The sequence below is a fragment of the Callionymus lyra genome, chromosome 2, assembly GCF_982586985.1.
Source record: "Callionymus lyra chromosome 2, fCalLyr1.hap1.1, whole genome shotgun sequence".
Lineage (NCBI taxonomy): Eukaryota > Metazoa > Chordata > Actinopteri > Syngnathiformes > Callionymidae > Callionymus > Callionymus lyra.
Window position 1 is genome coordinate 17,960,400 of NC_141819.1, and position 27,707 is coordinate 17,988,106.

A 27,707-nucleotide genomic window follows, 5' to 3' on the forward strand; every position below is an offset into this window, starting at 1 on the left:
GTGTGTGTTTGATTTGAGAGCAGGAATAAAGGAAATGGTGTCCGACCAGATTGTTTTCACATTATACCTGCAATAGCAGGCGGGGCATCGTTTCCAGAACGGATGATTAGACACACATTTGTGTTATTAAGATCAAACGTTAGTCGAATCAATTCTGCTTCTGGATTCGACGGGTCAAACATGGCGATACGTCATCCACCGAATGAGTGTGGAAGAAGCTTGTTTATTTGTTTTGACTATTCTGTTGATTGTGAGGTCAGAATAAAGGAGGAGACAACTTCTCTCACCTTACCTTGCATCTATTGTGTATCTGCAGACTTGTTTCTACCACCCTGAAGCATCGGCGACCACAATGGTGACCTCAACATCACCCGTCAGAACAAGCACTGTATGTAAAATCCAAGTCGTTGGCCTACATGAGCCACTCAGTGGAGGTCTGCACATGCTTTTCTAGGCAACCGTTGTAATAGATGACTGCATTAGTTGTAATTATTGGTATAAATGTTTCACCTTTTACATAAGCAGAAAGTGAAGATTCTCCACATTTAAGATGTAGCCTTAAGCTATGCTATAAAAAGTCTTTGGTCATTCCAGTCGAGTTCATGGTTGATACAAAAAAACAAAAAAACAGGAGGGCCTTGTTTCCCCACTATGACTCGCTACTGGAGGTTTGATGAATACAAAATCAGGCACTTCCACACATGCAAGTAATGACATCTTTTGATTATTTCCGAGGCAAAGGGCTTCACAGTTGATTGTGACGAAGAAAGAAAAAAAAAAAAATGCTGCAATGAAATTTTTCCCCCGCAGACCGGTCAAGGGTGGGATAAGGATGCAGAGCAACTGTCGTTTTTAACAGAAGCCACTGATGATTAGTCTGAAGAGCTGCTCTTGCCACGAAATCATCTATTTCTTGTGGGTCATTTACAAGGTTTCGGTCTGATTGGAGGGGCATGTGCGTGTCTCTGTGTGTGTGTGTGTGTGTACATACATCAGACCCTGGGAGGCGAGGGTTCGACAAGTCCAAACTTGCCCCGACAGCGCCACAAAAGCTGTCAGAAATGACATATGATTGCTGCACGCCGCCGTGCAGGTACTCACTGCTGAGTCTTACAAGCACAAACGCACACCGAAACTGTCACACAAGACTGTGATACATGATAGGGCCTCAATTATTGGCTTGTACATGCAGAAAAGCACACAGATTTACTGCACAACAACAAAGAGGACACAAAAGTTCTTATCTGAGGAAGAGTCGCTTCCAACGGTTATTGACCCAGGTGACTGATATCAGCCAGTGTTTGCGCGTATCCGTGCGTGTGTGGTAGAGGAAAATAAAGTTTACAGAAATCTGCTGATATACAATGAGAGGAAAGAGCTGGCTGTTGATTTAACCTTAATCCCTTTAAAACGTATTGACACAAGCTGTTGCAGACGGGCTGATGTATTGGTGGCACGGGGTCGCTGCCGGTGGAATTTTCCATCAGTGTCGCTGAGCAAACACACAACAAGACTTTCTCTTTACATTCCAACACCAGCTGGTATGAATATGTAAATGCATAATGTTCAAGATTTGAAACGCTTTCTCCTTCTTCAAAGGTAGAACATGTGACGATATTACATTATGTACTATAATGACTATAACATCTACATGTGATAATTAGTGATGATAGTTCCATTACTTTTATTTTGTTTCCAACTATAGAATTCTTTTTATCCATCTTGTTTATGCACAACTGGTTCTTTTAAACCTCAGAAGGAAAGAAAAAACATGTTTCATTAACACTTATCTATATAAGTTCAGGCAATACATCACAGTAGCCTTCAAATTAAATCCCAGGCCTCCCTCTTCCTTATTACTTTCTTGCCTGTTCAACAGGAAAACTCAACAAAAAGCTTTAAGCTTTAAATGTTCAGAACAATTGGCTCCCCATGATCACCAGAGTGGATCTATACTATAGAGTCCCTTTTAGATGACCAAGCATTCCCTGTCCAGAAACAAAGGCATACACAGCATCACTCAATTTTGGGAGTTCATTTTTCTAGAAAAAAAACAAAAAAACTTTAGTTTTGTATTTAAAAAAAAAAGGTTATATATTGTAATTGTTTTAAACTCAGGTCAAACAACTGCACACATCTAGTTTTAAAATAGCTTCATTTTATATCCATTACAATGATTCTGCCACCTCAGCCACAAGGTTCCACAAGAGAACAGCAGCAGAGGAAATTGCACTCTGTGTGTGCAGATAGAGTTTGATGATAATCTCGAGACATTGCGTATGATGTGGCTGCTTCTAGTCTTCAAAATATAAATGGAGGGTTTGATGTCGAATCTGAATCGGGACAGGCTGAAGGAGCAGAGGAAGAACAGAACGATGATGGGAATACGGTGTGAACTGTACGTACTATAAAATGATTGGTCTCAATTCTAATGATTTAGACAAATGAACACAGCCATATATTTAGCCCTACTGATGGACAACAATCAAATACATCAATGTGGATGACTAGAATTGCATCTGTTCAAGTCTTTTTAAACCATAAATTATTTTATGGAGACACTTTTTTGTTGTATATCAATATTTTCATCTGACACAATGTCTTTTCTCTTCTCTATTTTTAGACAGGATTAACAATACCACACATGACATCTGTACACTGAATCCCATTATTATATAAATATAAAATAAGCAAAGTTGAAAATAGACTTTTATTCAACAAGATTGCCAACTTATTCATGAAGCACCGGGTTTCTATTTTACGCTCGATAACACCCACAGACCTTTCACCAGAGGAAGACTCTCCAATCCAGACCCTCGTTCTTTTCAACATGGTCAAATGTCCAGGAGAATATTCTACTTCTTTGACCAACTGAAGGTCTTGGCCTGACAAAACCAAAAGTGCTGCAGCAGATTCTGCTCATGTTAGGTAATGGTAGGAAAGTAGTTAAACGGTTGGTTTGACCTTCACTGCGTTTACATGACCTTGTCTACCATGCTTGTCCATCGTCTCACTTGGCTTGTCTGTCCAGGCAGGTCCAGACCTGCCCCTGACAATGATTACCTCCTAATCTTACACAGGACACAATGCCGCCTCCTCATTTTGACGTTATGAATTAACAAAAGGTTATTTATAGCCGTAAATGAGAAGTCAGCAACCACTGAGCAAACTATCTGTTAACAACAAGTTGAGTATAATATATCATTAAATTTAACTGCTGCACGTAAAATTCTGTTTTATGTTGCATCATTAGAGCTCTTGGTAAATTCACAATATTGTATTTAATATCAGTGAAACGCGAAATATTTTACTAGTTCAATCCAGTGCTCAGTCTACTGGAACTTTAAAACAAAAAAACAGGTGTAATTTTTCAATCTCTTTACTACTGCTGGTAAAGGATGTACAACAAGACTAAATTATTCTTCATCAACTTCGCCCTGTCTTGAAAACGTATTGCTTCATAAACAAGACACAGGAAGCTATTTTGTATGTAAACCTTCGCTTAGATTTTCATTGAAAGATGAATAACTCAAATTAGTGTCAATGACTGTCTGTGTTGGGACCCAACGTTTCTAGATCTCCAGCTGTTTTCAAGAGGATAAGGTAATCGTGGATAAAAATGAAGCTAACAGTTGACTCTGTCCTTGATGATGATCTAAAAACAACTTCTGTAGAAATGTTTTAGAAATTTAACTCACCATTTTACTTTCTACACAGTTTTTGTTTGAAATTTCCATATTAATTAAAATAAATGAAAATAAATGAAGGTTTTTTTTAATCATTTTCTTTCATTTCACTGTGTTTTTATGCTTAAACATTATTAGTGAAATCAAATAAGCGTAAAACCATCGCTTTTACTTACAGTACTAAACTACTATTACCAAAGAAAAGCAATATTTCCACATGAAAACATACAAATTATAGGAAATGGAACAATAAATGTTGGGTTGCTCAAAGAAAAGTTCACTGAAATGTATTCACTTGTTTGTAAATCTGAAATGAAATTCAAAAAAGTAATTTAAAAAGCAACATTTTTTGCTATTTTTTATTTGATTGCGAAAACAATTGGAGGATTGTCTTTGCTAGAATAAACTACTTTCATAGACTTTTGTCAAATCATTTTATTGTGGATTGACAATTAAATGCGATGTTAAATAAAAAGACTTAACAATAAATGTCATATTTAATATTTTAGTACAATTAAAAAAACAATTAAAAAAAATAACAACAGTATAAACAAATCCAATAAATTCTTTAATATTTAAAGGTTTCTAGAACATGATTCTATGGCAGCAGTCGGCCACCTCCACCTGCACCTATGCTGGTCGTTCTTGCCAGTAACACCTGCCTTCCTTCTGTCCTCATTAGCCTGTGTGGAGTTTTCTCCTGGTACTCCAGTCTCCTCCCACAGCCCAAAAACATGGGGATGATAATAATACATTCATTCTTCCCAGACTAGGATTTAAGTACAGAGATTTATTACCTACTCTATGTGTATGTTTGTATAATCGTTTGTGTCTTTGTAAGCTATGATAGTATAACCAGTTCAGGGGTGTCCCCCGTCTATCACCCTAAGACGTTCGGCTAGTCTCCATCCCACACCCAACCCCCATAAAGGGAGCACAAAATGAGTGTATAAGTCATTTTATTATACATCTAATAGTGGGGGTTATGTTCTCATCATGGGGGTTATGTTCCAGACCCCCTGGTGACCTTTGTTTTTTTTTTAAATATAACTCAGCATAAAACATCGAGTTCCCCTTTGTTCACCTGCTCTCTTTGAAGCTTTGAAGCAATGATGTTGAAAAACAAGATCTGCCTGCCCCATAACATGTGCTTTTCTGGAAGACAAACGACGCTTTGTTCGGCCACTTTAGTCAAATTAAAAATAACATGTTTTCATGGAGCTGCCTCTTTCAATATAGAGCAAGACTCAACCAATTAGGGATGAATCTCTTTACATGATTATCTCACATCCATCCCAGAACATGGTCATTCCATGCAGGTCTAAGAAAAAGGAGGATGAGTCGAAGCTCAGAAGGTTGGTGGTTAAAAGAAAGTGGTAAACAGATGAAGGGGCTGCACAACGACATCAAACATGGAATGGATGAAACAACTGCATCTTTAATAGGATTACTTGAAGTAAACTGATCAGCTCACACAGGCTTACTTCCACAAAAAAGACCCCTCACCATCACAGAGATTGTTTGGGTGCAGTCGGGAAAAGACGAGTATTGTTAAAGCGGTCGCTAATTAGATGTGTGTCAGTGTGTGGATGTGCAAGTGTGTAATTAGTGACGGTGGAGGGGTGAGTGGAGGATAAGAGGAGGACGTCAGGACGGCTGGAGGACACATGGCAAGGAAGAAGATTGTGTTCAGGAGATGACGAGGAGGAAGAAAATGGTTTGTATTATTATGGGTTTATCTGCAATAACACTCTGAAGAAGCATAAATGCTATTTAGCACCTTTGATAAACGTGTATTGATCTGATATCATTCCTACATACGTAGCATTTTCTTCAGACTTCAAAGTTTTTGTGTCACGATGGTGGAGTCGAGACGCACAAATGAACACACACTTCCAGGTGGTGTATGAGACCATGTGGTTCCAGGACCTATAGTGTTACTCTTCATCTGCTCGGCCCATAGGTGGGATTGTCAGACAGGTGCACAGTGGGCCCCCGTGTCACCCCTTCCCCCCCAGGGCCACACACACAAACACACACACTCACTCTAGACCCCTTCTGCTTTTAATTGGCCGTCTTTACCTGGTGACCAGTGTGGCTGACGGTGTGTGTGTGCGCAGAATTTTAGGCACAATGAGAGAGGGTCTGTCAGTAGCCACCTGTTGGCCAGCTGTCAGGGTTCTGTTTCACCCACATCTATCCATCCATCCATCCATCCATCCGTCCGTATATCTGTCAATATGCATATCTGCCAGTCTGGCTACATTATCCATCTTTTTATACATCCATCTGTCTGATTGTACATTAAGCTTCATCTTAGAGTAAATTAGCTGTATGAAAAAAGATTGTGATCGTTGTTATAAAAACTAAGATAAAGGTGTAGATGGGAGTACAGGCAGAAGGAAGAGGAGGAGGGGGGGTCTTGTTTGATGCAGATCAATGGCTCAGGGATAACATCCTCTTCATTCCACATTACCATCTCTATAGGGGCCGTGATGGAGAGTCGGGGAGGTGCAGGCGGAGGATTGGAAAAAAAAACAAATGAGTGATGAAAATAAGGAGGCATGAAATGGACATGTGGGGGGAGGACGGCCGGAATAGAGGAGGGAGAAGATTTCCTATTTGCTACCGCCTGAAGGACGGTTAAGTGCTGCTAAATTAGGGAAGGGTAATGATGACTATGGAGGAGACTGTTGGAAAGAATAAGTTGTCACTTCATCGTTTTTGTATTAAAAAGTTATATTAATAAAATATATTGAAAAATTGTTATTTGTAACATGTATTTATTCCCAGGCTCACTCAATCCGTTTACAACCGGATAACAGGCGGACGAGAACCAGAGAGAAAGAGAAATTCCTCTTTTCTGCCCACTGCGGTTAGGAAATACAACAAAAACATATTACAATCTTAATTAGTGTTTTTAACTCCCTCCCCCAATTCCCTACCGATGTACTCTGTTGCATGTCTACATCTGTTTAATGTTGTTTATTTTGTTTGGGTTTTTTTTATGCAATTTACTGTAATGATGTATTTATTTGAATGTATTCATGTCTTCATTTGATTGTTTTACATGCATCTATAGATATTTGTATTTATGGATGCGTTTTTTGCTGATGGACAAAACAATTTCTCCTCCAGGGATCAATAAAGTATTTATCGATCTTTCAATTCTAGTTGTGTCTAGAGTGTGTGTATGTTTAAGCTTACTTGCAGCTGTGACCACTTAAATTCCCCACTAAAGGCACTCCAAGTAAATTAACGTTGATTTAAAATTTCTGTGTGTGTGTTGTTGCGCTGTCTGTTAATTAACCATTACATTAAAGTTGATCAAGGGCCACCAATGGGCCCCTTTGCCTGATTTGGAATGTGATGGACACGATCATCTGATCCAGTAGAGAATAGTATCTGCAGTAATGACAATGCAGTATCGTCTGCGTTAGTTTTGGGGGGAAGAACAACTCAGTGGTAGTAATACTGATCCTGATTTTTCTTTTGAAAGTATAAGGAAAAAGTTTGAACAAACCTTGAAATTAGAAGGAAATTAAGATATTAATCTATTGTTCTTGTAAATAGTAAGTATTTGTAATATTGGAACACCAGTAGTAGTCATTTAAAAGGAGCATTTATAACACCACCGAGCTGTGTGTGTTTGTGTGAAGAAACTACATTAAAAACAATGGGAGAGCATTTATATTTACATCTTTTTGATAATGAAAATAAACCCATTTTAATTAAGTTTGTTTTTACATGCGTTTAAAATGTAGCATTGAATAACAAAATCCAACAAGGAACAGACATGCCTTTCACTCACAACCTGATCTAATGTGGATTGCAAGAAAGGGGAATATTCAGGGAAACGATTACAATACAGACCCTCTTTCATCTTGATGGTACGTCTATAGAAGGTTAATTTGCTGTATATTGTATGCAGATCAGCACCGTCTGCTGATGCTGCTGAACCTCTCAGAGGGTCCTCTACCACACAAGTGCTCACTAATTTAGACTCAATTACAGAATGCAAAATGGAAGACAAACCAATGTGCGTCTGTGTCTGTGGGCACAAATAAGATTTCAGCACGCAAATAAACCATCTACTTCAGTTAATGACATTCAAATCTCAGAGAACAATAACAGCAAAGTCCCAGTTTACTGTGAAGACCAGCTGGACGAATGCTGGATTCGGGCTGCCATCTAGCGGCGATAACCTGCACTGCCGCACTTAGTTATCTAAGACTGCACTGGAAATACTAAAACCTTTATAAGAGACTGCAACATTTGAAAATATGCAAGTGAGGAAAGTTGAGTTGTGAAATTAGTTACTCTTAAAGAAAAATAAATAATGCTATATATAGGACAAAAAGCTAAATAGGTGAAATTAAATACTTTAATTAAAATACTAAAATACTAATTAAAAAAATTTAAAGGAAAATGTTACATGTTTTCTCGATGGGATTCGAACCCATGTGTGGGAAGTGCCTTATTAGCAGCACAGGGATGACTCACCTGGTTATCAGCTTAACCTATGTCCTTAGGCATCTAACGCCCTCTATAGGCTGTCGCTCTGGGTTAACCACTCACGACTCTGAATAATTCTGAAGAAGATCGATGCACTCTCCACCCAGCAGGGGGCTATGGTCACCCCTTTAAATAAAAAAATCATAATCTAAACACCAGTGTTTCCCAACTTATCCTCTTAAGTTGAAAGATCCAAACAAAAATATATAAGATGTTTAGGTTTGCTATACTCAAGAACACTGCAAGTGTCATATCCTTTACAAAGACTTGGAAATAAGGACCAGACAAATAAAATATTCAATTTTATTAAGTTTCATGTTAACAAGACACTGTAATTCATGTTCAGAACATCAGTCTTGGGAGCACCTGTAGAGAACACAATAGTTATAAGCAGCTCGAGACCAACATAATTCTTGAACCATTAAAGCACCAACTCATAAATAATGGAACGGCTTGTGTTATAAGCAGTAAAATCGGACATTATGTCCAGTGGTTCATTTCGTTTGATTCCAGGGAAGCTTTGAAAATACCTACATGTTGTGGTGGGATGTTCCTCCTGAGGAGGAGTGTGACATTTTTAAAGTGGTTGAGCATCTCTCACTTTTAGTTTAAAGCTACTCAGCAACAGGAGTCATGTTTGCTTGATACTTACCCAGCATGCTGTTAAACTCTTCAGACATGTTTAAGCCGTCTCCTGTAACAATGATGCACTTTAGTAAACTTACTCATGGGGGTACAACCTGGTCAGCTGGAGCCAGTATATGAGACTTCATAGTTGAGTTACTTGATCTCTTTATCTATTAAGATGATCATTCAAGTTTTAAATGAGCAAGAAATCTGTCATGGATCAGAATATGACATTATATCCTCAACTGGATCAGAGACCTGATTCATGTTCATCATCTCACATGTAGCTAGCAGTAACATTTAGTCCTCACCTCATGTAAACCTGAAGGTCCGGCCATTTTGTCAGCAGGTGAAGCTAAAAAAGACAAATTAGAAAAGTCAACACATCTTCTGACTCATCAAGTCAGACGTTGAGCTCACAATGCATCAGATGGGAGCGAAAGATTGATCTTCATAATTAATTCTGCTGAACTATGCAGTCATCATTGCAGCAAATTAAATTTAAAACAATTTAAAACTGAATCTTACCTTCATTACAAACCAGTGGATCTACAAGACAAGAGTTAATATTAAAACCCACTTCATGGGCAGCAGCATAAATAAAGACTCAAATAGGAGCGAAAGACATTGTTGCTCTTCATCTACTGAACCATGTAGTCATCATTGCTGTGAACAGAAGAGTTTTAATATGAACCCTAACTCACCTTAAGTCAGTCATGAGACGTCAATATTTGCAAGTGAAAATATAGGTTAAAAACGAATATATGTGAAACTTTTGACAGTTTTAAAAACTCGACTCCATCAGTTAAAATAATTCGTTCACCCTGATTCAGAGAGATTCCCATTAATTTTAAACAAAAATCATCATTGACAGTCAATTTTAAAGATAATGAAAGAGATTTTAGACATTTACCTGAACAGCATGAGATGCAAGTGACGTGCCAATGGAACACCTGTGGAAGGAAAACTTTGTTAATAGCCGTCTGAAAATATAAATGACAAAAATTGATTTGTGAAGTCTCAGTGGATGATTTGTTGCCTGTATCAGTGATGTACTTTAGTAAGCGTCACAAATATTACAACCTCACATGAGGGAGCACTGACCTAATCAGCTGAAGCCAATATCAGAACCGACAGAACATGGTTACTTGATCTAATAGTGAGAAGATGATCAGTCAAGTTTTAAATGAGCAAGACACCTCAGACATCTGTCATGGATCAGAATATGACATTATATCCTCAACTGGATCAGAGACCTGATTCACATTCATCATCTCACATGTAGCCAGCAGTAACATTTCAGTGCTAACCTCATGTAAACCTGAAGGATCGGCCATTTTGTCAGCAGGTGAAGCTAAAAAGACAAATTAGAAAAGTCAACACATCTTCTGACTCATCAAGATATGCATGAGATAGGAGCGAAAGATTGATCTTCATAATTAATTCTGCTGAACTATACAGTCATCATTGCATCAAATAACATTTAAACTAATTTAAAACTGAATCTTACCTTCATTACAAACCAGTGAGTGGATCTACAAGACAAGAGTTAATATTAAAACCTCAAACTTCATGGGCAGCAGCATAAATAAAGGCTCAAATCATCAGATGGGGAGAAAGACATAATTAGGCTTCATCCTTTGAGCCATGTACTGAACAGAAGATCATAGATTTAATATTGTCCTTAACTTACCTTAGGTCAGTCATGAGACGTCAATATCTGCAAGTAAAAATATAGGTTAAAAACAAATAAAGAGACTAGTTTCAAAAACATGACTTCAGTTAAAATAATTTGTTCACCCTGATTCAGAGAGATTCCCATTAATTATAAACACAAATCATTGACATTCAACGTTAAAGATCATGAAAGACATTTACCTGAACAGCATGAGACACAAGTGACACGTCAATGGACCTAAAACAAAACAAAATATTTGACTTTAAAGAAACGACTCAAACTATCATCATTTAACACAAGATTGTCTCAGACCCTAAATCAGGTGGTTATTTCCTCATCATTCATCTTGTCAAGAGTAGCAAACATTTGTCATCAGCGACACTGATCTGCCAAACATTGATTGACACCGAAGTGGCATGTGATCGACTACATTATATTTTCAATCCAACACTTTTTAATAAGATGTTGGAAGCCCTTTTTTCCACACACGTGTGGAATACATCATTGTAATCACCCATCATGTTCTCAGAGACCTTTGTTTGAAATGAGAACGGAGGTTACTCGTTTCTCAGTCAGAAGTTAAATATGAACAGTCATTAAGGTGCAGACATACATACATATATACTATATATATACACACATATACATACATACATCATGCAACAATGCCACTTGAATCGTTGTGAAGCCTCGTGTTGAACTACAACACTTACCTCTGCAGTCATGAGACATCAAAATCTGCAAGTGTGAAACATTTAGGTTAAAAATCAAATACTATTCAGTTTTGAAAATAAAACTGCATCAGTTAAAACGGTATTCGTTCATCAATTCAGAAAGATTGTACAAAGTCCCAGACAATATATTGGGGGGGGAATAAAAAATAAAACAAAATAATAGACAAAATACCAACTCGTGGCCAGCCATTATAACTGGGTTAAATACTTACCCATTTGTCATTTTGTGACACATCTAAGAAAAAATCTTATCGTGGTGTAGCGATTTAGATACATTTGGGCATCAGCCCGAATAAGACATATGAGGAATACTAAACTTTGAAAAATAAGCCAAATTATTTCTTATTTTTTTTGGTCACCCCACAGAAACCACATTCAAAGTCTTCCCCGTTTCGAAGTTGGTTCTGTACAAATAATGTGATTTTTAACAAAATACATTTTAATATCCCTCTTCTAGTCTAACAAATCGTAGAAATACTAAAGGTAGTACATTCAGGATAAACTATGGTGTCAAGAATGTGTGAAAATAGCAATTACTCCTAAACAATCCTTTCTGTCCACCACTTTTATTCACAAATCAAATTCTCCATATAAGGAAACTAACCACAGTTTAACATACCTGTCACATATAGAGATTTGACCACCCTCAAGGAAATACGAGTCGAGTTTAAAGACAGGCTACAAATGTTACATCTGGACTCAACATGTGATGGAACATTTAATGTGCTGATAAGAAATGTTGGCGTTCACTTTCTCAGTTATCAACTTTTTAATCACAGGATAGTTTCAAAGAATTTAAGAGACAGAAAGTGATTAGCATTAGCTTAGTGGCTAAAACCTGGCTGCGGCCTGATGAAAAAATGTATCGGATAATCATATATGATTAATTGAAGAGTTAATGACTGCGCCGTTTTAAGGCAGAAATGTAAGTGGAGACATTGGACACCACCGACCCAAAACCTTACGTGTAGTAGTTAGATGAAGGAATGAGGCAGTGAAGAGTCGTTGAAGGATTATATACTCAAAGCGCAAAGCATGATGGGTAGGAAGAGTGACCCAAATGTCCTATATTAAACGTTTAACTATATTAAAGTTTTGATAAAATATAGTTGTGCCCAAATCTATATCATAAAGTAGATACAATTCAAAAGTGTGACTTACTTTATTGCTGCTTTCTGTTTTCATTGATTTGTCAAATCAGTAGAGACAGTCTTGATCAATCAATCCTTTTTTTTTAAGCTTTTTTGCACGGTGACGCAGTGGTTAGCGCCATCGCCTCAGCTGTTCGCTTCCAGGTCCGGAGGAAGGCAACTTTTGACCTTTCAGTGAGCTTCTGTTTGTATGTTCTCCCTGTGTTGTGTGTGTTTGCTCATGTTCCCCCTCACAATCCAAAAGGATACGGAGGTTGATTATAAGATAATTTTTGTTTTAAGCAGTTTTCCATTCCTCTACTTAACTACTCACCCACTCTATCTGTGATCAGTTTGATCTGTTGCAGTTACAAAATGACTTAGTATATCCATTAGAGTACACCAGTAGAATCCTCCAGTGGGGCAATGGGTCAGCGCGCGGTACTAATAAGACAGTTCCTGCAGAACAATGCCGATGTTGTGAGTTCAAGCCTCACCTGGAGCAAGTCATCAATGTGTCATTTTTTTAGTTTGTCATTTAAGATGGACATTGTGTACTGGGACTTTATTAAACTAAGTCCAGCAAAAGAAAAACTAAATTGAACACACCTCACTCAATATGAAAAATAAGACGCTTGGGCCATGGGATCAGTGCTGGGGCTACCCACACAGAAGGAACCAGAGGGACAACAAAATGATGATCAAGGACGACAAGGATGGGATTCGAACCCACGCGTGCAGAGCACAATGGATTAGCAGTCCATCGCCTTAACCACTCGGCCACCTCGTCCAGTAACTCACTACAATGTGGATAGATGCTGGTAAATTTAGCACTTAAACCAGGACATTGTGTACTAGGACTTTATTAAACTAAGTCCAGCAAAAGAAAACTAAATTGAACACACCTCACTCAATACGAAAAATAAGACGCTTGGGCCATGGGATCAGTTCTGGGGCTACCCACACAGAAGGAACCAGAGGGACAACAAAATGATGATCAAGGACGACAAGGATGGGATTCGAACCCACGTGTACAGAGCACAATGGATTAGCAGTCCATCGCCTTAACCACTCGGCCACCTCGTCCAGTAACTTACTACAATGTGGATAGATGTTAATAAATTTAGCACTAAAACCAGGACATTGTGTACTAGGACTTTATTAAACTAAGTCCAGCAAAAGAAAACTAAATTGAACACACCCCACTCAATATGAAAAATAAGACGCTTGGGCCATGGGATCAGTCCTGGTGCTACCCACACAGAAGGAACCAGAGGGACAACAAAAGGATGATCAATGATGTCGACGAGGATGGGATTCGAACCCACGCGTGCAGAGCACAATGGATTAGCAGTCCATCGCCTTAACCACTCGGCCACCTCGTCCAGTCACTCACTACTATGTGGATCGATGTTAGTAAATTTAGCACTAAAGACAGGACATTATATAGAGCACAGTGGATTAGGAGTACTTCGCCTTAATCACTCCGCCATTGAAACATTTCTCTACTGATGCGAATTGTTGTTTTTAGATGTTTGATTGTTTAATCTGTTGCTGTCGCAAAATTACTTAGTATATCCATTAGAGTACACCAGTAGAATGCTCCAGTGGCGCAATCGGTCAGCGCGCGGTACTTATAAGACAGTTCCTGCAGAGCAATGCCGAGGTTGTGAGTTCAAGCCTCACCTGGAGCATGTCAACAATGTGGCATTATTTTAGTTGTTTATTTAAGATGGGAATACTGATGATTGAGTGAAAACTTGTCAATCCAACCACTTTACTACTGGGGCCTAGCTGACAAAAAAACATAACAAGCCAAGACTAATAAGACAAGCCTAAGATTGAAACTCAGTGCTGTGGACACCTTCATTGAAACAAGAATTGGATTCGAACTCACACATGCAGAGCAAAAAAAGTTAGGAGACCATCAGCCTAACCACTCGGCCAGATCGGACATCTGCTCCAGATAACATGGATCATTGTTAATGGACTTCTTCATGCAATAAAAATGACATTGTGTACTGGGACTTTATTAAACTAAGTCCAGCAAAAGAAAACTAAATTGAACACACCACACTCAATACGAAAAATAAGACAACAAAAGCTTATCAAAGACGACAAGGATGGGATTCAAACCCACGCGTGCAGAGCACAATGGATTAGCAGTCCATCGCCTTAACCACTCGGCCACCTCGTCCAGTAACTCACTACAATGTGGATAGATGTTAATAAATTTAGCACTAAAACCAGGACATTGTGTACTAGGACTTTATTAAACTAAGTCCAGCAAAAGAAAACTAAATTGAACACACCTCACTCAATACTAAAAATAAGACGCTTGGGCCATGGGATCAGTTCTGGGGCTACCCACACAGAAGGAACCAGAGGGACAACAAAAGGATGATCAATGATGTCGACGAGGATGGGATTCGAACCCACGCGTGCAGAGCACAATGGATTAGCAGTCCATCGCCTTAACCACTCGGCCACCTCGTCCAGTAACTCACTACAATGTGGATAGATGTTAATAAATTTAGCACTAAAACCAGGACATTGTGTACTAGGACTTTATTAAACTAAGTCCAGCAAAAGAAAACTAAATTGAACACACCTCACTCAATACGAAAATAAGACGCTTGGGCCATGGGATCAGTTCTGGGGCTACCCACACAGAAGGAACCAGAGGGACAACAAAATGATAATCAAGAACGATGAGATTCGAACCCACGCGTGCAGAGCACAATGGATTAGCAGTCCATCGCCTTAACCACTCGGCCACCTCTTCCAGTAACTCACTACAATGTGGATAGATGTTAATAAATGTAGCACTAAAACCAGGACATTGTGTACTAGGACTTTATTAAACTAAGTCCAGCAAAAGAAAACTAAATTGAACACACCTCACTCAATATGAAAAATAAGACGCTTGGGCCATGGGATCAGTCCTGGGGCTACCCACACAGAAGGAACCAGAGGGACAACAAAAGGATGATTGATGATGTCGAGGATGGGATTCGAACCCACGCGTGCAGAGCACAATGGATTAGCAGTCCATCGCCTTAACCACTCGGCCACCTCGTCCAGTAACTCACTACAATTTGGATAGATGTTAATAAATTTAGCACTAAAACCAGGACATTGTGTACTAGGACTTTATTAAACTAAGTCCAGCAAAAGAAAACTAAATTGAACACACCTCACTCAATATGAAAAATAAGACGCTTGGGCAATGGGATCAGTCCTGGGGCTACCCACACAGAAGGAACCAGAGGGACAACAAAAGGATGATCAATGATGTCGACAAGGATGGGATTCAAACCAACGCGTGCAGAGCACAATGGATTAGCAGTCCATCGCCTTAACCACTCGGCCACCTCGTCCAGTAACTCACTACAATGTGGATAGATGTTAATAAATTTAGCACTAAAACCAGGACATTGTGTACTAGGACTTTATTAAACGAAGTCCAGCAAAAGAAAACTAAATTGAACACACCTCACTCAATATGAAAAATAAGACGCTTGGGCCATGGGATCAGTCCTGGGGCTACCCACACAGAAGGAACCAGAGGGACAACAAAAGGATGATCAATGATGTCGACGAGGATGGGATTCGAACCCACGCGTGCAGAGCACAATGGATTAGCAGTCCATCGCCTTAACCACTCGGCCACCTCGTCCAGTAACTCACTACAATGTGGATAGATGCTGGTAAATTTAGCACTTAAACCAGGACATTGTGTACTAGGACTTTATTAAACTAAGTCCAGCAAAAGAAAACTAAATTGAACACAGCTCACTCAATACGAAAAATAAGACGCTTGGGCCATGGGATCAGTTCTGGGGCTACCCACACAGAAGGAACCAGAGGGACAACAAAATGATGATCAAGGACGACAAGGATGGGATTCAAACCCACGCGTGCAGAGCACAATGGATTAGCAGTCCATCGCCTTAACCACTCGGCCACCTCGTCCAGTAACTCACTACAATGTGGATAGATGTTAATAAATTTAGCACTAAAACCAGGACATTGTGTACTAGGACTATATTAAACTAAGTCCAGCAAAAGAAAACTAAATTGAACACACCTCACTCAATATGAAAAATAAGACGCTTGGGCAATGGGATCAGTCCTGGGGCTACCCACACAGAAGGAACCAGAGGGACAACAAAAGGATGATCAATGATGTCGACAAGGATGGGATTCAAACCAACGCGTGCAGAGCACAATGGATTAGCAGTCCATCGCCTTAACCACTCGGCCACCTCGTCCAGTAACTCACTACAATGTGGATAGATGTTAATAAATTTAGCACTAAAACCAGGACATTGTGTACTAGGACTTTATTAAACGAAGTCAAGCAAAAGAAAACTAAATTGAACACACCTCACTCAATATGAAAAATAAGACGCTTGGGCCATGGGATCAGTTCTGGGGCTACCCACACAGAAGGAACCAGAGGGACAACAAAAGGATGATCAATGATGTCGACGAGGATGGGATTCGAACCCACGCGTGCAGAGCACAATGGATTAGCAGTCCATCGCCTTAACCACTCGGCCACCTCGTCCAGTAACTCACTACAATGTGGATAGATGCTGGTAAATTTAGCACTTAAACCAGGACATTGTGTACTAGGACTTTATTAAACTAAGTCCAGCAAAAGAAAACTAAATTGAACACACCTCACTCAATACGAAAAATAAGACGCTTGGGCCATGGGATCAGTTCTGGGGCTACCCACACAGAAGGAACCAGACGGACAACAAAATGATGATCAAGGACGACGAGGATGGGATTCGAACCCACGCATGCAGAGCACAATGGATTAGCAGTCCATCGCCTTAACCACTCGGCCACCTCGTCCAGTAACTCACTACAATGTGGATAGATGTTAATAAATTTAGCACTAAAACCAGGACATTGTGTACTAGGACTTTATTAAACTAAGTCCAGCAAAAGAAAACTAAATTGAACACACCTCACTCAATACTAAAAATAAGACGCTTGGGCCATGGGATCAGTTCTGGGGCTACCCACACAGAAGGAACCAGAGGGACAACAAAAGGATGATCAATGACGTCGACGAGGATGGGATTCGAACCCACGCGTGCAGAGCACAATGGATTAGCAGTCCATCGCCTTAACCACTCGGCCACCTCGTCCAGTAACTCACTACAATGTGGATAGATGCTGGTAAATTTAGCACTTAAACCAGGACATTGTGTACTAGGACTTTATTAAACTAAGTCCAGAAAAGAAAACTAAATTGAACACACCTCACTCAATACGAAAAATAAGACGCTTGGGCCATGGGATCAGTTCTGGGGCTACCCACACAGAAGGAACCAGAGGGACAAAAAAATGATGATCAAGGACGACGAGGATGGGATTCGAACCCACGCGTGCAGAGCACAATGGATTAGCAGTCCATCGCCTTAACCACTCGGCCACCTCGTCCAGTAACTCACTACAATGTGGATAGATGTTATTAAATTTAGCACTAAAACCAGGACATTGTGTACTAGGACTTTATTAAACTAAGTCCAGCAAAAGAAAACTAAATTGAACACACCTCAATCAATATGAAAAATAAGACGCTTGGGCCATGGGATCAGTCCTGGGGCTACCCACACAGAAGGAACCAGAGGGACGACAAAAGGATGATCAATGACGTCGACGAGGATGGGATTCGAACCCACGCGTGCAGAGCACAATGGATTAGCAGTCCATCGCCTTAACCACTCAGCCACCTCGTCCATTAACTCACTACAATGTGGATAGATGCTGGTAAATTTAGCACTTAAACCAGGACATTGTGTACTAGGACTTTATTAAACTAAGTCCAGCAAAAGAAAACTAAATTGAACACACCTCACTCAATACGAAAAATAAGACGCTTGGGCCATGGGATCAGTTCTGGGGCTACCCACACAGAAGGAACCAGAGGGACAACAAAATGATGATCAAGGACGACAAGGATGGGATTCAAACCCACGCGTGCAGAGCACAATGGATTAGCAGTCCATCGCCTTAACCACTCGGCCACCTCGTCCAGTAACTCACTACAATGTGGATAGATGTTAATAAATTTAGCACTAAAACCAGGCCATTGTGTACTAGGACTTTATTAAACTAAGTCCAGCAAAAGAAAACTAAATTGAACACACCTCACTCAATACTAAAAATAAGACGCTTGGGCCATGGGATCAGTTCTGGGGCTACCCACACAGAAGGAACCAGAGGAAAAACAAAAGGATGATCAATGATGTCGACGAGGATGGGATTCGAACCCACGCATGCAGAGCACAATGGATTAGCAGTCCATCGCCTTAACCACTCGGCCACCTCGTCCAGTAAGTCACTACAATGTGGATAGATGTTAATAAATTTAGCACTATAACCAGGACATTGTGTACTAGGACTTTATTAAACTAAGTCCAGCAAAAGAAAACTAAATTGAACACACCTCACTCAATACGAAAAATAAGACGCTTGGGCCATGGGATCAGTTCTGGGGCTACCCACACAGAAGGAACCAGACGGACAACAAAATGATGATCAAGGACGACGAGGATGGGATTCGAACCCACGCGTGCAGAGCACAATGGATTAGCAGTCCATCGCCTTAACCACTCGGCCACCTCGTCCAGTAACTCACTACAATGTGGATAGATGTTAATAAATTTAGCACTAAAACCAGGACATTGTGTACTAGGACTTTATTAAACTAAGTCCAGCAAAAGAAAACTAAATTGAACACACCTCACTCAATACTAAAAATAAGACGCTTGGGCCATGGGATCAGTTCTGGGGCTACCCACACAGAAGGAACCAGAGGGAAAACAAAAGGATGATCAATGATGTCGACGAGGATGGGATTCGAACCAACGCGTGCAGAGCACAATGGATTAGCAGTCCATCGCCTTAACCACTCGGCCACCTCGTCCAGTAACTCACTACAATGTGGATAAATGTTAATAAATTTAGCACTAAAACCAGGACATTGTGTACTAGGACTTTATTAAACTAAGTCCAGCAAAAGAAAACTAAATTGAACACACCTCACTCAATACGAAAAATAAGACGCTTGGGCCATGGGATCAGTTCTGGGGCTACCCACACAGAAGGAACCAGAGGGACAACAAAAGGATGATCAATGACGTTGACGGGATTCGAACCCACGCGTGCAGAGCACAATGGATTAGCAGTCCATCGCCTTAACCACTCGGCCACCTCGTCCAGTAACTCACTACGATGTGGATAGATGCTGGTAAATTTAGCACTTAAACCAGGACATGGTGTACTAGGACTTTATTAAACTAAGTCCAGCAAAAGAAAACTAAATTGAACACACCTCACTCAATACGAAAAATAAGACGCTTGGGCCATGGGATCAGTTCTGGGGCTACCCACACAGAAGGAACCAGAGGGACAACAAAATGATGATCAAGGACGACAAGGATGGGATTCAAACCCACGCGTGCAGAGCACAATGGATTAGCAGTCCATCGCCTTAACCACTCGGCCACCTCGTCCAGTCACTCGCTACTATGTGGATCGATGTTAGTAAATTTAGCACTAAAGACAGGACATTATATAGAGCACAGTGGATTAGGAGTACTTCGCCTTAATCACTCCGCCATTGAAACATTTCTCTACTAAGGCGAATTGTTGTTTTTAGATGTTTGATTGTTTAATCTGTTGCTGTCGCAAAATTACTTAGTATATCCATTAGAGTACACTAGTAGAATGCTCCAGTGGCGCAATCGGTCAGCGCGCGGTACTTATAAGACAGTTCCTGCAGAGCAATGCCGAGGTTGTGAGTTCAAGCCTCACCTGGAGCAGGTCAACAATGTGGCATTTTTTTAGTTGTTTATTTAAGATGGGAATACTGATGATGGAGTGAATACTTGTCAATCCAACCACTTTACTACTAGGGCCTAGCTGACAAAAAAACATAACAAGGCAAGACTAATAAGACAAGCCTAAGATTGAAACTCAGTGCTGTGGACACCTTCATTGAAACAAGAATTGGATTCGAACTCACACATGCAGAGCAAAAAAAGTTAGGAGACCATCAGCCTAAACACTCGGCCAGATCGGAAATCTGCTCCAGATAATATGGATCATTGTTAATGGACTTCTTCATGCAATAAAAATTACATTGTGTACTGGGACTTTATTAAACTAAGTCCAGCAAAAGAAAACTAAATTGAACACACCACACTCAATTACGAAAAATAAGACAACAAAATGATGATCAAAGACAACGAGGATGGGACTCCAACCCACGCGTGCAGAGCACAATGGATTAGCAGTCCATCGCCTTAACCATTCGGCCACCTCGTCCAGTAACTCACTACAATGTGGATAGATGTTAATAAATTTAGCACTAAAACCAGGACATTGTGTACTAGGACTTTATTAAACTAAGTCCGGCAAAAGAAAACTAAATTAAACACAGCTCACTCAATACTAAAAATAAGACGCTTGGGCCATGGGATCAGTTCTGGGGCTACCCACACAGAAGGAACCAGAGGGAAAACAAAAGGATGATCAATGATGTCGACGAGGATGGGATTCAAACCCACGCGTGCAGAGCACAATGGATTAGCAGTCCATCGCCTTAACCACTCGGCCACCTCGTCCAGTAACTCACTACAATGTGGATAGATGTTAATAAATTTAGCACTAAAACCAGGACATTGTGTACTAGGACTTTATTAAACTAAGTCCAGCAAAAGAAAACTAAATTGAACACACCTCACTCAATACTAAAAATAAGACGCTTGGGCCATGGGATCAGTTCTGGGGCTACCCACACAGAGGGAACCAGAGGGACAACAAAATGATGATCAAGGACGACGAGGATGGGATTCGAACCCACGCGTGCAGAGCACAATGGATTAGCAGTCCATCGCCTTAACCACTCGGCCACCTCGTCCAGTAACTCATTACAATGTGGATAGATGCTGGTAAATTTAGCACTTCAACCAGGACATTGTGTACTAGGACTTTATTAAACTAAGTCCAGCAAAAGAAAACTAAATTGAACACACCTCACTCAATATGAAAAATAAGACGCTTGGGCCATGGGATCAGTTCTGGGGCTACCCACACAGAAGGAACCAGAGGGAAAACAAAAGGATGATCAATGATGTCGACGAGGATGGGATTCGAACCCACGCGTGCAGAGCACAATGGATTAGCAGTCCATCGCCTTAACCACTCGGCCACCTCGTCCAGTAACTCACTACAATGTGGATAGATGTTAATAAATTTAGCACTAAAACCAGGACATTGTGTACTAGGACTTTATTAAACTAAGTCCAGCAAAAGAAAACTAAATTGAACACACCTCACTCAATACGAAAAATAAGACGCTTGGGCCATGGGATCAGTTCTGGGGCTACCCACACAGAAGGAACCAGAGGGACAACAAAAGGATGATCAATGACGTCGACGAGGATGGGATTCGAACCCACGCGTGCAGAGCACAATGGATTAGCAGTCCATCGCCTTAACCACTCGGCCACCTCATCCAGTAACTCACTACAATGTGGATAGATGCTGGTAAATTTAGCACTTAAACCAGGACATTGTGTACTAGGACTTTATTAAACTAAGTCCAGCAAAAGAAAACTAAATTGAACACACCTCACTCAATACGAAAAATAAGACGCTTGGGCCATGGGATCAGTTCTGGGGCTACCCACACAGAAGGAACCAGAGGGACAACAAAATGATGATCGAGGACGACAAGGATGGGATTCAAACCCACGCGTGCAGAGCACAATGGATTAGCAGTCCATCGCCTTAACCACTCGGCCACCTCGTCCAGTCACTCGCTACTATGTGGATCGATGTTAGTAAATTTAGCACTAAAGACAGGACATTATATAGAGCACAGTGGATTAGGAGTACTTCGCCTTAATCACTCCGCCATTGAAACATTTCTCTACTAAGGCGAATTGTTGTTTTTAGATGTTTGATTGTTTAATCTGTTGCTGTCGCAAAATTACTTAGTATATTCATTAGAGTACACCAGTAGAATGCTCCAGTGGCGCAATCGGTCAGCGCGCGGTACTTATAAGACAGTTCCTGCAGAGCAATGCCGAGGTTGTGAGTTCAAGCCTCACCTGGAGCAGGTCAACAATGTGGCATTTTTTTAGTTGTTTATTTAAGATGGGAATACTGATGATGGAGTGAATACTTGTCAATCCAACCACTTTACTACTAGGGCCTAGCTGACAAAAAAACATAACAAGGCAAGACTAATAAGACAAGCCTAAGATTGAAACTCAGTGCTGTGGACACCTTCATTGAAACAAGAATTGGATTCGAACTCACACATGCAGAGCAAAAAAAGTTAGGAGACCATCAGCCTAAACACTCGGCCAGATCGGAAATCTGCTCCAGATAATATGGATCATTGTTAATGGACTTCTTCATGCAATAAAAATTACATTGTGTACTGGGACTTTATTAAACTAAGTCCAGCAAAAGAAAACTAAATTGAACACACCACACTCAATTACGAAAAATAAGACAACAAAATGACGATCAAAGACAACGAGGATGGGACTCAAACCCACGTGTGCAGAGCACAATGGATTAGCAGTCCATCGCCTTAACCACTCGGCCACCTCGTCCAGTAACTCACTACAATGTGGATAGATGTTAATAAATTTAGCACTAAAACCAGGACATTGTGTACTAGGACTTTATTAAACTAAGTCCAGCAAAAGAAAACTAAATTGAACACACCTCACTCAATACTAAAAATAAGACGCTTGGGCCATGGGATCAGTTCTGGGGCTACCCACACAGAAGGAACCAGAGGGAAAACAAAAGGATGATCAATGATGTCGACGAGGATGGGATTCGAACCCACGCGTGCAGAGCACAATGGATTAGCAGTCCATCGCCTTAACCACTCGGCCACCTCGTCCAGTCACTTACTACTATGTGGATCGATGTTAGTAAATTTAGCACTAAAGACAGGACATTATATAGAGCACAGTGGATTAGGAGTACTTCGCCTTAATCACTCCGCCATTGAAACATTTCTCTACTAAGGCGAATTGTTGTTTTTAGATGTTTGATTGTTTGTCGCAAAATTACTTAGTATATCCATTAGAGTACACCAGCAGAATGCTCCAGTGGCGCAATCGGTCAGCGCGCGGTACTTATAAGACAGTTCCTGCAGAGCAATGCCGAGGTTGTGAGTTCAAGCCTCACCTGGAGCAAGTCAACAATGTGGCATTTTTTTAGTTGTTTATTTAAGATGGGAATACTGATGATTGAGTGAAAACTTGTCAATCCAACCACTTTACTACTGGGGCCTAGCTGACAAAAAAACATAACTAGCCAAGACTAATAAGACAAGCCTAAGATTGAAACTCAGTGCTGTGGACACCTTCATTGAAACAAGAATTGGATTCGAGCTCACACATGCAGAGCAAAAAAAGTTAGGAGACCATCAGCCTAACCACTCGGCCAGATCGGACATATGCTCCAGATAATATGGATCATTGTTAATGGACTTCTTCATGCAATAAAAATTACATTGTGTACTGGGACTTTATTAAACTAAGTCCAGCAAAAGAAAACTAAATTGAACACACCACACTCAATACGAAAAATAAGACAACAAAAGCTTATCAAAGACGACGAGGATGGGATTTGAACCCACGCTTGCAGAGCACAATGGATTAGCAGTCCATCGCCTTAACCACTCGGCCACCTCGTCCAGTAACTCACAACAATGTGGATAGATGTTAATAAATTTAGCACTAAAACCAGGACATTGTGTACTAGGACTTTATTAAACTAAGTCCAGCAAAAGAAAACTAAATTGAACACACCTCACTCAATACTAAAAATAAGACGCTTGGGCCATGGGATCAGTTCTGGGGCTACCCACACAGAAGGAACCAGAGGGACAACAAAAGGATGATCAATGATGTCGACGAGGATGGGATTCGAACCAACGTGTGCAGAGCACAATGGATTAGCAGTCCATCACCTTAACCACTCCGCCACCTCGTCCAGTAACTCACTAGAATGTGGATAGATGCTGTTAAATTTAGCACTTGAACCAGGACATTGTGTACTAGGACTTTATTAAACTAAGTCCAGCAAAAGAAAACTAAATTGAACACACCTCACTCAATATGAAAAATAAGACGCTTGGGCCATGGGATCAGTCCTGGGGCTACCCACACAGAAGGAACCAGAGGGACAACAAAATGATGATCAAGGACAACAAGGATGGGATTCGAACCCACGCGTGCAGAGCACAATGGATTAGCAGTCCATCGCCTTAACCACTCGGCCACCTCGTCCAGTAACTAACTACAATGTGGATAGATGTTAATAAATTTAGCACTAAAACCAGGACATTGTGTACTAGGACTTTATTAAACTAAGTCCAGCAAAAGAAAACTAAATTGAACACACCTCACTCAATACTAAAAATAAGACGCTTGGGCCATGGGATCAGTTCTGGGGCTACCCACACAGAAGGAACCAGAGGGAAAACAAAAGGATGATCAATGATGTCGACGAGGATGGGATTCGAACCCACGCATGCAGAGCACAATGGATTAGCAGTCCATTGCCTTAACCACTCGGCCACCTCTTCCAGTAACTCACTACAATGTGGATAGATGTTAATAAATTTAGCACTAAAACCAGGACATTGTGTACTAGGACTTTATTAAACTAAGTCCAGCAAAAGAAAACTAAATTGAACACACCTCAATCAATATGAAAAATAAGACGCTTGGGCCATGGGATCAGTCCTGGGGCTACCCACACAGAAGGAACCAGAGGGACAACAAAATGATGATCAATGATGTCGACGAGGATGGGATTCGAACCCACGCGTGCAGAGCACAATGGATTAGCAGTCCATCGCCTTAACCACTCGGCCACCTCGTCCAGTAACTCACTACAATGTGGATAGATGCTGGTAAATTTAGCACTTAAACCAGGACATTGTGTACTAGGACTTTATTAAACTAAGTCCAGCAAAAGAAAACTAAATTGAACACACCTCACTCAATACTAAAAATAAGACGCTTGGGCCATGGGATCAGTTCTGGGGCTACCCACACAGAAGGAACCAGAGGGAAAACAAAAGGATGATCAATGATGTCGACGAGGATGGGATTCGAACCCACGCGTGCAGAGCACAATGGATTAGCAGTCCATCGCCTTAACCACTCGGCCACCTCGTCCAGTAACTAACTACAATGTGGATAGATGTTAATAAATTTAGCACTAAAACCAGGACATTGTGTACTAGGACTTTATTAAACTAAGTCCAGCAAAAGAAAACTAAATTGAACACACCTCACTCAATACGAAAAATAAGACGCTTGGGCCATGGGATCAGTTCTGGGGCTACCCACACAGAAGGAACCAGAGGGACAACAAAATGATGATCAAGGACGACAAGGATGGGATTCAAACCCACGCGTGCAGAGCACAATGGATTAGCAGTCCATCGCCTTAACCACTCGGCCACCTCGTCCAGTCACTCGCTACCATGTGGATCGATGTTAGTAAATTTAGCACTAAAGACAGGACATCATATAGAGCACAGTGGATTAGGAGTACTTCGCCTTAATCACTCCGCCATTGAAACATTTCTCTACTAAGGCGAATTGTTGTTTTTAGATGTTTGATTGTTTAATCTGTTGCTGTCGCAAAATTACTTAGTATATCCATTAGAGTACACTAGTAGAATGCTCCAGTGGCGCAATCGGTCAGCGCGCGGTACTTATAAGACAGTTCCTGCAGAGCAATGCCGAGGTTGTGAGTTCAAGCCTCACCTGGAGCAGGTCAACAATGTGGCATTTTTTAGTTGTTTATTTAAGATGGGAATACTGATGATGGAGTGAATACTTGTCAATCCAACCACTTTACTACTAGGGCCTAGCTGACAAAAAAACATAACAAGGCAAGACTAATAAGACAAGCCTAAGATTGAAACTCAGTGCTGTGGACACCTTCATTGAAACAAGAATTGGATTCGAACTCACACATGCAGAGCAAAAAAAGTTAGGAGACCATCAGCCTAAACACTCGGCCAGATCGGAAATCTGCTCCAGATAATATGGATCATTGTTAATGGACTTCTTCATGCAATAAAAATTACATTGTGTACTGGGACTTTATTAAACTAAGTCCAGCAAAAGAAAACTAAATTGAACACACCACACTCAATTACGAAAAATAAGACAACAAAATGATGATCAAAGACAACGAGGATGGGACTCAAACCCACGCGTGCAGAGCACAATGGATTAGCAGTCCATCGCCTTAACCACTCGACCACCTTGTCAGGTAACTCACTACAATGTGGATAGATGTTAATAAATTTAGCACTAAAACCAGGACATTGTGTACTAGGACTTTATTAAACTAAGTCCAGCAAAAGAAAACTAAATTGAACACACCTCACTCAATATGAAAAATAAGACGCTTGGGCCATGGGATCAGTTCTGGGGCTACCCACACAGAGGGAACCAGAGGGACAACAAAATGATGATCAAGGACGACGAGGATGGGATTCGAACCCACGCGTGCAGAGCACAATGGATTAGCAGTCCATCGCCTTAACCACTCGGCCACCTCGTCCAGTAACTCATTACAATGTGGATAGATGCTGGTAAATTTAGCACTAAAGACAGGACATTATATAGAGCACAGTGGATTAGGAGTACTTCGCCTTAATCACTCCGCCATTGAAACATTTCTCTACTAAGGCGAATTGTTGTTTTTAGATGTTTGATTGTTTGTCGCAAAATTACTTAGTATATCCATTAGAGTACACCAGCAGAATGCTCCAGTGGCGCAATCGGTCAGCGCGCGGTACTTATAAGACAGTTCCTGCAGAGCAATGCCGAGGTTGTGAGTTCAAGCCTCACCTGGAGCAAGTCAACAATGTGGCATTTTTTTAGTTGTTTATTTAAGATGGGAATACTGATGATTGAGTGAAAACTTGTCAATCCAACCACTTTACTACTGGGGCCTAGCTGACAAAAAAACATAACTAGCCAAGACTAATAAGACAAGCCTAAGATTGAAACTCAGTGCTGTGGACACCTTCATTGAAACAAGAATTGGATTCGAGCTCACACATGCAGAGCAAAAAAAGTTAGGACACCATCAGCCTAACCACTCGGCCAGATCGGACATATGCTCCAGATAATATGGATCATTGTTAATGGACTTCTTCATGCAATAAAAATTACATTGTGTACTGGGACTTTATTAAACTAAGTCCAGCAAAAGAAAACTAAATTGAACACACCACACT

General features: G+C 40.6%; 48 non-coding genes across 48 annotated transcripts; 6 read left to right on the forward strand and 42 right to left on the reverse strand.

Moving 5' to 3' along the window:
• Positions 1-9,246: 9,246 nt before the first annotated feature.
• On the reverse strand, positions 9,247-9,322 carry LOC148085558 (small nucleolar RNA snR60/Z15/Z230/Z193/J17). The gene has a single exon (XR_015710629.1). It is a non-coding gene; the product is annotated as a small nucleolar RNA snR60/Z15/Z230/Z193/J17 (small nucleolar RNA).
• A 300-nt stretch (positions 9,323-9,622) lies between these two features.
• On the reverse strand, positions 9,623-9,704 carry LOC148085559 (small nucleolar RNA SNORD79). Its single transcript, XR_015710646.1, has one exon. It is a non-coding gene; the product is annotated as a small nucleolar RNA SNORD79 (small nucleolar RNA).
• Positions 9,705-10,229: 525 nt separating this feature from the next.
• LOC148085560 (small nucleolar RNA SNORD77) lies at positions 10,230-10,301 on the reverse strand. The gene has a single exon (XR_015710599.1). It is a non-coding gene; the product is annotated as a small nucleolar RNA SNORD77 (small nucleolar RNA).
• A 2,777-nt stretch (positions 10,302-13,078) lies between these two features.
• trnas-gcu (transfer RNA serine (anticodon GCU)) lies at positions 13,079-13,160 on the reverse strand. The gene has a single exon. It is a non-coding gene; the product is annotated as a tRNA-Ser (tRNA).
• A 214-nt stretch (positions 13,161-13,374) lies between these two features.
• On the reverse strand, positions 13,375-13,456 carry trnas-gcu (transfer RNA serine (anticodon GCU)). The gene has a single exon. It is a non-coding gene; the product is annotated as a tRNA-Ser (tRNA).
• Positions 13,457-13,673: 217 nt separating this feature from the next.
• trnas-gcu (transfer RNA serine (anticodon GCU)) lies at positions 13,674-13,755 on the reverse strand. The gene has a single exon. It is a non-coding gene; the product is annotated as a tRNA-Ser (tRNA).
• A 216-nt stretch (positions 13,756-13,971) lies between these two features.
• Positions 13,972-14,064, forward strand: trnai-uau (transfer RNA isoleucine (anticodon UAU)). The gene is given in 2 exon segments: positions 13,972-14,009; positions 14,029-14,064. It is a non-coding gene; the product is annotated as a tRNA-Ile (tRNA).
• A 421-nt stretch (positions 14,065-14,485) lies between these two features.
• Positions 14,486-14,567, reverse strand: trnas-gcu (transfer RNA serine (anticodon GCU)). The gene has a single exon. It is a non-coding gene; the product is annotated as a tRNA-Ser (tRNA).
• A 217-nt stretch (positions 14,568-14,784) lies between these two features.
• Positions 14,785-14,866, reverse strand: trnas-gcu (transfer RNA serine (anticodon GCU)). Its single transcript has one exon. It is a non-coding gene; the product is annotated as a tRNA-Ser (tRNA).
• A 200-nt stretch (positions 14,867-15,066) lies between these two features.
• On the reverse strand, positions 15,067-15,155 carry trnas-gcu (transfer RNA serine (anticodon GCU)). Its single transcript has one exon. It is a non-coding gene; the product is annotated as a tRNA-Ser (tRNA).
• Positions 15,156-15,369: 214 nt separating this feature from the next.
• On the reverse strand, positions 15,370-15,451 carry trnas-gcu (transfer RNA serine (anticodon GCU)). The gene has a single exon. It is a non-coding gene; the product is annotated as a tRNA-Ser (tRNA).
• A 217-nt stretch (positions 15,452-15,668) lies between these two features.
• trnas-gcu (transfer RNA serine (anticodon GCU)) lies at positions 15,669-15,750 on the reverse strand. Its single transcript has one exon. It is a non-coding gene; the product is annotated as a tRNA-Ser (tRNA).
• A 217-nt stretch (positions 15,751-15,967) lies between these two features.
• trnas-gcu (transfer RNA serine (anticodon GCU)) lies at positions 15,968-16,049 on the reverse strand. Its single transcript has one exon. It is a non-coding gene; the product is annotated as a tRNA-Ser (tRNA).
• A 214-nt stretch (positions 16,050-16,263) lies between these two features.
• trnas-gcu (transfer RNA serine (anticodon GCU)) lies at positions 16,264-16,345 on the reverse strand. Its single transcript has one exon. It is a non-coding gene; the product is annotated as a tRNA-Ser (tRNA).
• Positions 16,346-16,562: 217 nt separating this feature from the next.
• trnas-gcu (transfer RNA serine (anticodon GCU)) lies at positions 16,563-16,644 on the reverse strand. Its single transcript has one exon. It is a non-coding gene; the product is annotated as a tRNA-Ser (tRNA).
• A 217-nt stretch (positions 16,645-16,861) lies between these two features.
• On the reverse strand, positions 16,862-16,943 carry trnas-gcu (transfer RNA serine (anticodon GCU)). The gene has a single exon. It is a non-coding gene; the product is annotated as a tRNA-Ser (tRNA).
• A 214-nt stretch (positions 16,944-17,157) lies between these two features.
• On the reverse strand, positions 17,158-17,239 carry trnas-gcu (transfer RNA serine (anticodon GCU)). Its single transcript has one exon. It is a non-coding gene; the product is annotated as a tRNA-Ser (tRNA).
• A 217-nt stretch (positions 17,240-17,456) lies between these two features.
• trnas-gcu (transfer RNA serine (anticodon GCU)) lies at positions 17,457-17,538 on the reverse strand. Its single transcript has one exon. It is a non-coding gene; the product is annotated as a tRNA-Ser (tRNA).
• Positions 17,539-17,751: 213 nt separating this feature from the next.
• On the reverse strand, positions 17,752-17,833 carry trnas-gcu (transfer RNA serine (anticodon GCU)). Its single transcript has one exon. It is a non-coding gene; the product is annotated as a tRNA-Ser (tRNA).
• A 217-nt stretch (positions 17,834-18,050) lies between these two features.
• On the reverse strand, positions 18,051-18,132 carry trnas-gcu (transfer RNA serine (anticodon GCU)). The gene has a single exon. It is a non-coding gene; the product is annotated as a tRNA-Ser (tRNA).
• A 214-nt stretch (positions 18,133-18,346) lies between these two features.
• trnas-gcu (transfer RNA serine (anticodon GCU)) lies at positions 18,347-18,428 on the reverse strand. Its single transcript has one exon. It is a non-coding gene; the product is annotated as a tRNA-Ser (tRNA).
• A 217-nt stretch (positions 18,429-18,645) lies between these two features.
• On the reverse strand, positions 18,646-18,727 carry trnas-gcu (transfer RNA serine (anticodon GCU)). The gene has a single exon. It is a non-coding gene; the product is annotated as a tRNA-Ser (tRNA).
• Positions 18,728-18,941: 214 nt separating this feature from the next.
• Positions 18,942-19,023, reverse strand: trnas-gcu (transfer RNA serine (anticodon GCU)). Its single transcript has one exon. It is a non-coding gene; the product is annotated as a tRNA-Ser (tRNA).
• Positions 19,024-19,240: 217 nt separating this feature from the next.
• trnas-gcu (transfer RNA serine (anticodon GCU)) lies at positions 19,241-19,322 on the reverse strand. The gene has a single exon. It is a non-coding gene; the product is annotated as a tRNA-Ser (tRNA).
• A 211-nt stretch (positions 19,323-19,533) lies between these two features.
• trnas-gcu (transfer RNA serine (anticodon GCU)) lies at positions 19,534-19,615 on the reverse strand. Its single transcript has one exon. It is a non-coding gene; the product is annotated as a tRNA-Ser (tRNA).
• A 214-nt stretch (positions 19,616-19,829) lies between these two features.
• On the reverse strand, positions 19,830-19,911 carry trnas-gcu (transfer RNA serine (anticodon GCU)). Its single transcript has one exon. It is a non-coding gene; the product is annotated as a tRNA-Ser (tRNA).
• A 216-nt stretch (positions 19,912-20,127) lies between these two features.
• Positions 20,128-20,220, forward strand: trnai-uau (transfer RNA isoleucine (anticodon UAU)). Its single transcript is given in 2 exon segments — positions 20,128-20,165; positions 20,185-20,220. It is a non-coding gene; the product is annotated as a tRNA-Ile (tRNA).
• Positions 20,221-20,643: 423 nt separating this feature from the next.
• On the reverse strand, positions 20,644-20,725 carry trnas-gcu (transfer RNA serine (anticodon GCU)). Its single transcript has one exon. It is a non-coding gene; the product is annotated as a tRNA-Ser (tRNA).
• A 217-nt stretch (positions 20,726-20,942) lies between these two features.
• On the reverse strand, positions 20,943-21,024 carry trnas-gcu (transfer RNA serine (anticodon GCU)). The gene has a single exon. It is a non-coding gene; the product is annotated as a tRNA-Ser (tRNA).
• Positions 21,025-21,238: 214 nt separating this feature from the next.
• On the reverse strand, positions 21,239-21,320 carry trnas-gcu (transfer RNA serine (anticodon GCU)). The gene has a single exon. It is a non-coding gene; the product is annotated as a tRNA-Ser (tRNA).
• Positions 21,321-21,537: 217 nt separating this feature from the next.
• Positions 21,538-21,619, reverse strand: trnas-gcu (transfer RNA serine (anticodon GCU)). Its single transcript has one exon. It is a non-coding gene; the product is annotated as a tRNA-Ser (tRNA).
• Positions 21,620-21,836: 217 nt separating this feature from the next.
• trnas-gcu (transfer RNA serine (anticodon GCU)) lies at positions 21,837-21,918 on the reverse strand. Its single transcript has one exon. It is a non-coding gene; the product is annotated as a tRNA-Ser (tRNA).
• A 214-nt stretch (positions 21,919-22,132) lies between these two features.
• Positions 22,133-22,214, reverse strand: trnas-gcu (transfer RNA serine (anticodon GCU)). Its single transcript has one exon. It is a non-coding gene; the product is annotated as a tRNA-Ser (tRNA).
• A 216-nt stretch (positions 22,215-22,430) lies between these two features.
• Positions 22,431-22,523, forward strand: trnai-uau (transfer RNA isoleucine (anticodon UAU)). The gene is given in 2 exon segments: positions 22,431-22,468; positions 22,488-22,523. It is a non-coding gene; the product is annotated as a tRNA-Ile (tRNA).
• Positions 22,524-22,946: 423 nt separating this feature from the next.
• Positions 22,947-23,028, reverse strand: trnas-gcu (transfer RNA serine (anticodon GCU)). The gene has a single exon. It is a non-coding gene; the product is annotated as a tRNA-Ser (tRNA).
• A 217-nt stretch (positions 23,029-23,245) lies between these two features.
• trnas-gcu (transfer RNA serine (anticodon GCU)) lies at positions 23,246-23,327 on the reverse strand. The gene has a single exon. It is a non-coding gene; the product is annotated as a tRNA-Ser (tRNA).
• Positions 23,328-23,532: 205 nt separating this feature from the next.
• Positions 23,533-23,625, forward strand: trnai-uau (transfer RNA isoleucine (anticodon UAU)). Its single transcript is given in 2 exon segments — positions 23,533-23,570; positions 23,590-23,625. It is a non-coding gene; the product is annotated as a tRNA-Ile (tRNA).
• Positions 23,626-24,046: 421 nt separating this feature from the next.
• Positions 24,047-24,128, reverse strand: trnas-gcu (transfer RNA serine (anticodon GCU)). The gene has a single exon. It is a non-coding gene; the product is annotated as a tRNA-Ser (tRNA).
• A 217-nt stretch (positions 24,129-24,345) lies between these two features.
• On the reverse strand, positions 24,346-24,427 carry trnas-gcu (transfer RNA serine (anticodon GCU)). The gene has a single exon. It is a non-coding gene; the product is annotated as a tRNA-Ser (tRNA).
• Positions 24,428-24,641: 214 nt separating this feature from the next.
• trnas-gcu (transfer RNA serine (anticodon GCU)) lies at positions 24,642-24,723 on the reverse strand. The gene has a single exon. It is a non-coding gene; the product is annotated as a tRNA-Ser (tRNA).
• Positions 24,724-24,940: 217 nt separating this feature from the next.
• trnas-gcu (transfer RNA serine (anticodon GCU)) lies at positions 24,941-25,022 on the reverse strand. Its single transcript has one exon. It is a non-coding gene; the product is annotated as a tRNA-Ser (tRNA).
• A 217-nt stretch (positions 25,023-25,239) lies between these two features.
• trnas-gcu (transfer RNA serine (anticodon GCU)) lies at positions 25,240-25,321 on the reverse strand. Its single transcript has one exon. It is a non-coding gene; the product is annotated as a tRNA-Ser (tRNA).
• Positions 25,322-25,538: 217 nt separating this feature from the next.
• Positions 25,539-25,620, reverse strand: trnas-gcu (transfer RNA serine (anticodon GCU)). Its single transcript has one exon. It is a non-coding gene; the product is annotated as a tRNA-Ser (tRNA).
• A 214-nt stretch (positions 25,621-25,834) lies between these two features.
• trnas-gcu (transfer RNA serine (anticodon GCU)) lies at positions 25,835-25,916 on the reverse strand. Its single transcript has one exon. It is a non-coding gene; the product is annotated as a tRNA-Ser (tRNA).
• Positions 25,917-26,132: 216 nt separating this feature from the next.
• trnai-uau (transfer RNA isoleucine (anticodon UAU)) lies at positions 26,133-26,225 on the forward strand. The gene is given in 2 exon segments: positions 26,133-26,170; positions 26,190-26,225. It is a non-coding gene; the product is annotated as a tRNA-Ile (tRNA).
• Positions 26,226-26,647: 422 nt separating this feature from the next.
• On the reverse strand, positions 26,648-26,729 carry trnas-gcu (transfer RNA serine (anticodon GCU)). The gene has a single exon. It is a non-coding gene; the product is annotated as a tRNA-Ser (tRNA).
• Positions 26,730-26,943: 214 nt separating this feature from the next.
• On the reverse strand, positions 26,944-27,025 carry trnas-gcu (transfer RNA serine (anticodon GCU)). Its single transcript has one exon. It is a non-coding gene; the product is annotated as a tRNA-Ser (tRNA).
• A 205-nt stretch (positions 27,026-27,230) lies between these two features.
• Positions 27,231-27,323, forward strand: trnai-uau (transfer RNA isoleucine (anticodon UAU)). The gene is given in 2 exon segments: positions 27,231-27,268; positions 27,288-27,323. It is a non-coding gene; the product is annotated as a tRNA-Ile (tRNA).
• The last annotated feature ends 384 nt before the right edge of the window (positions 27,324-27,707 follow it).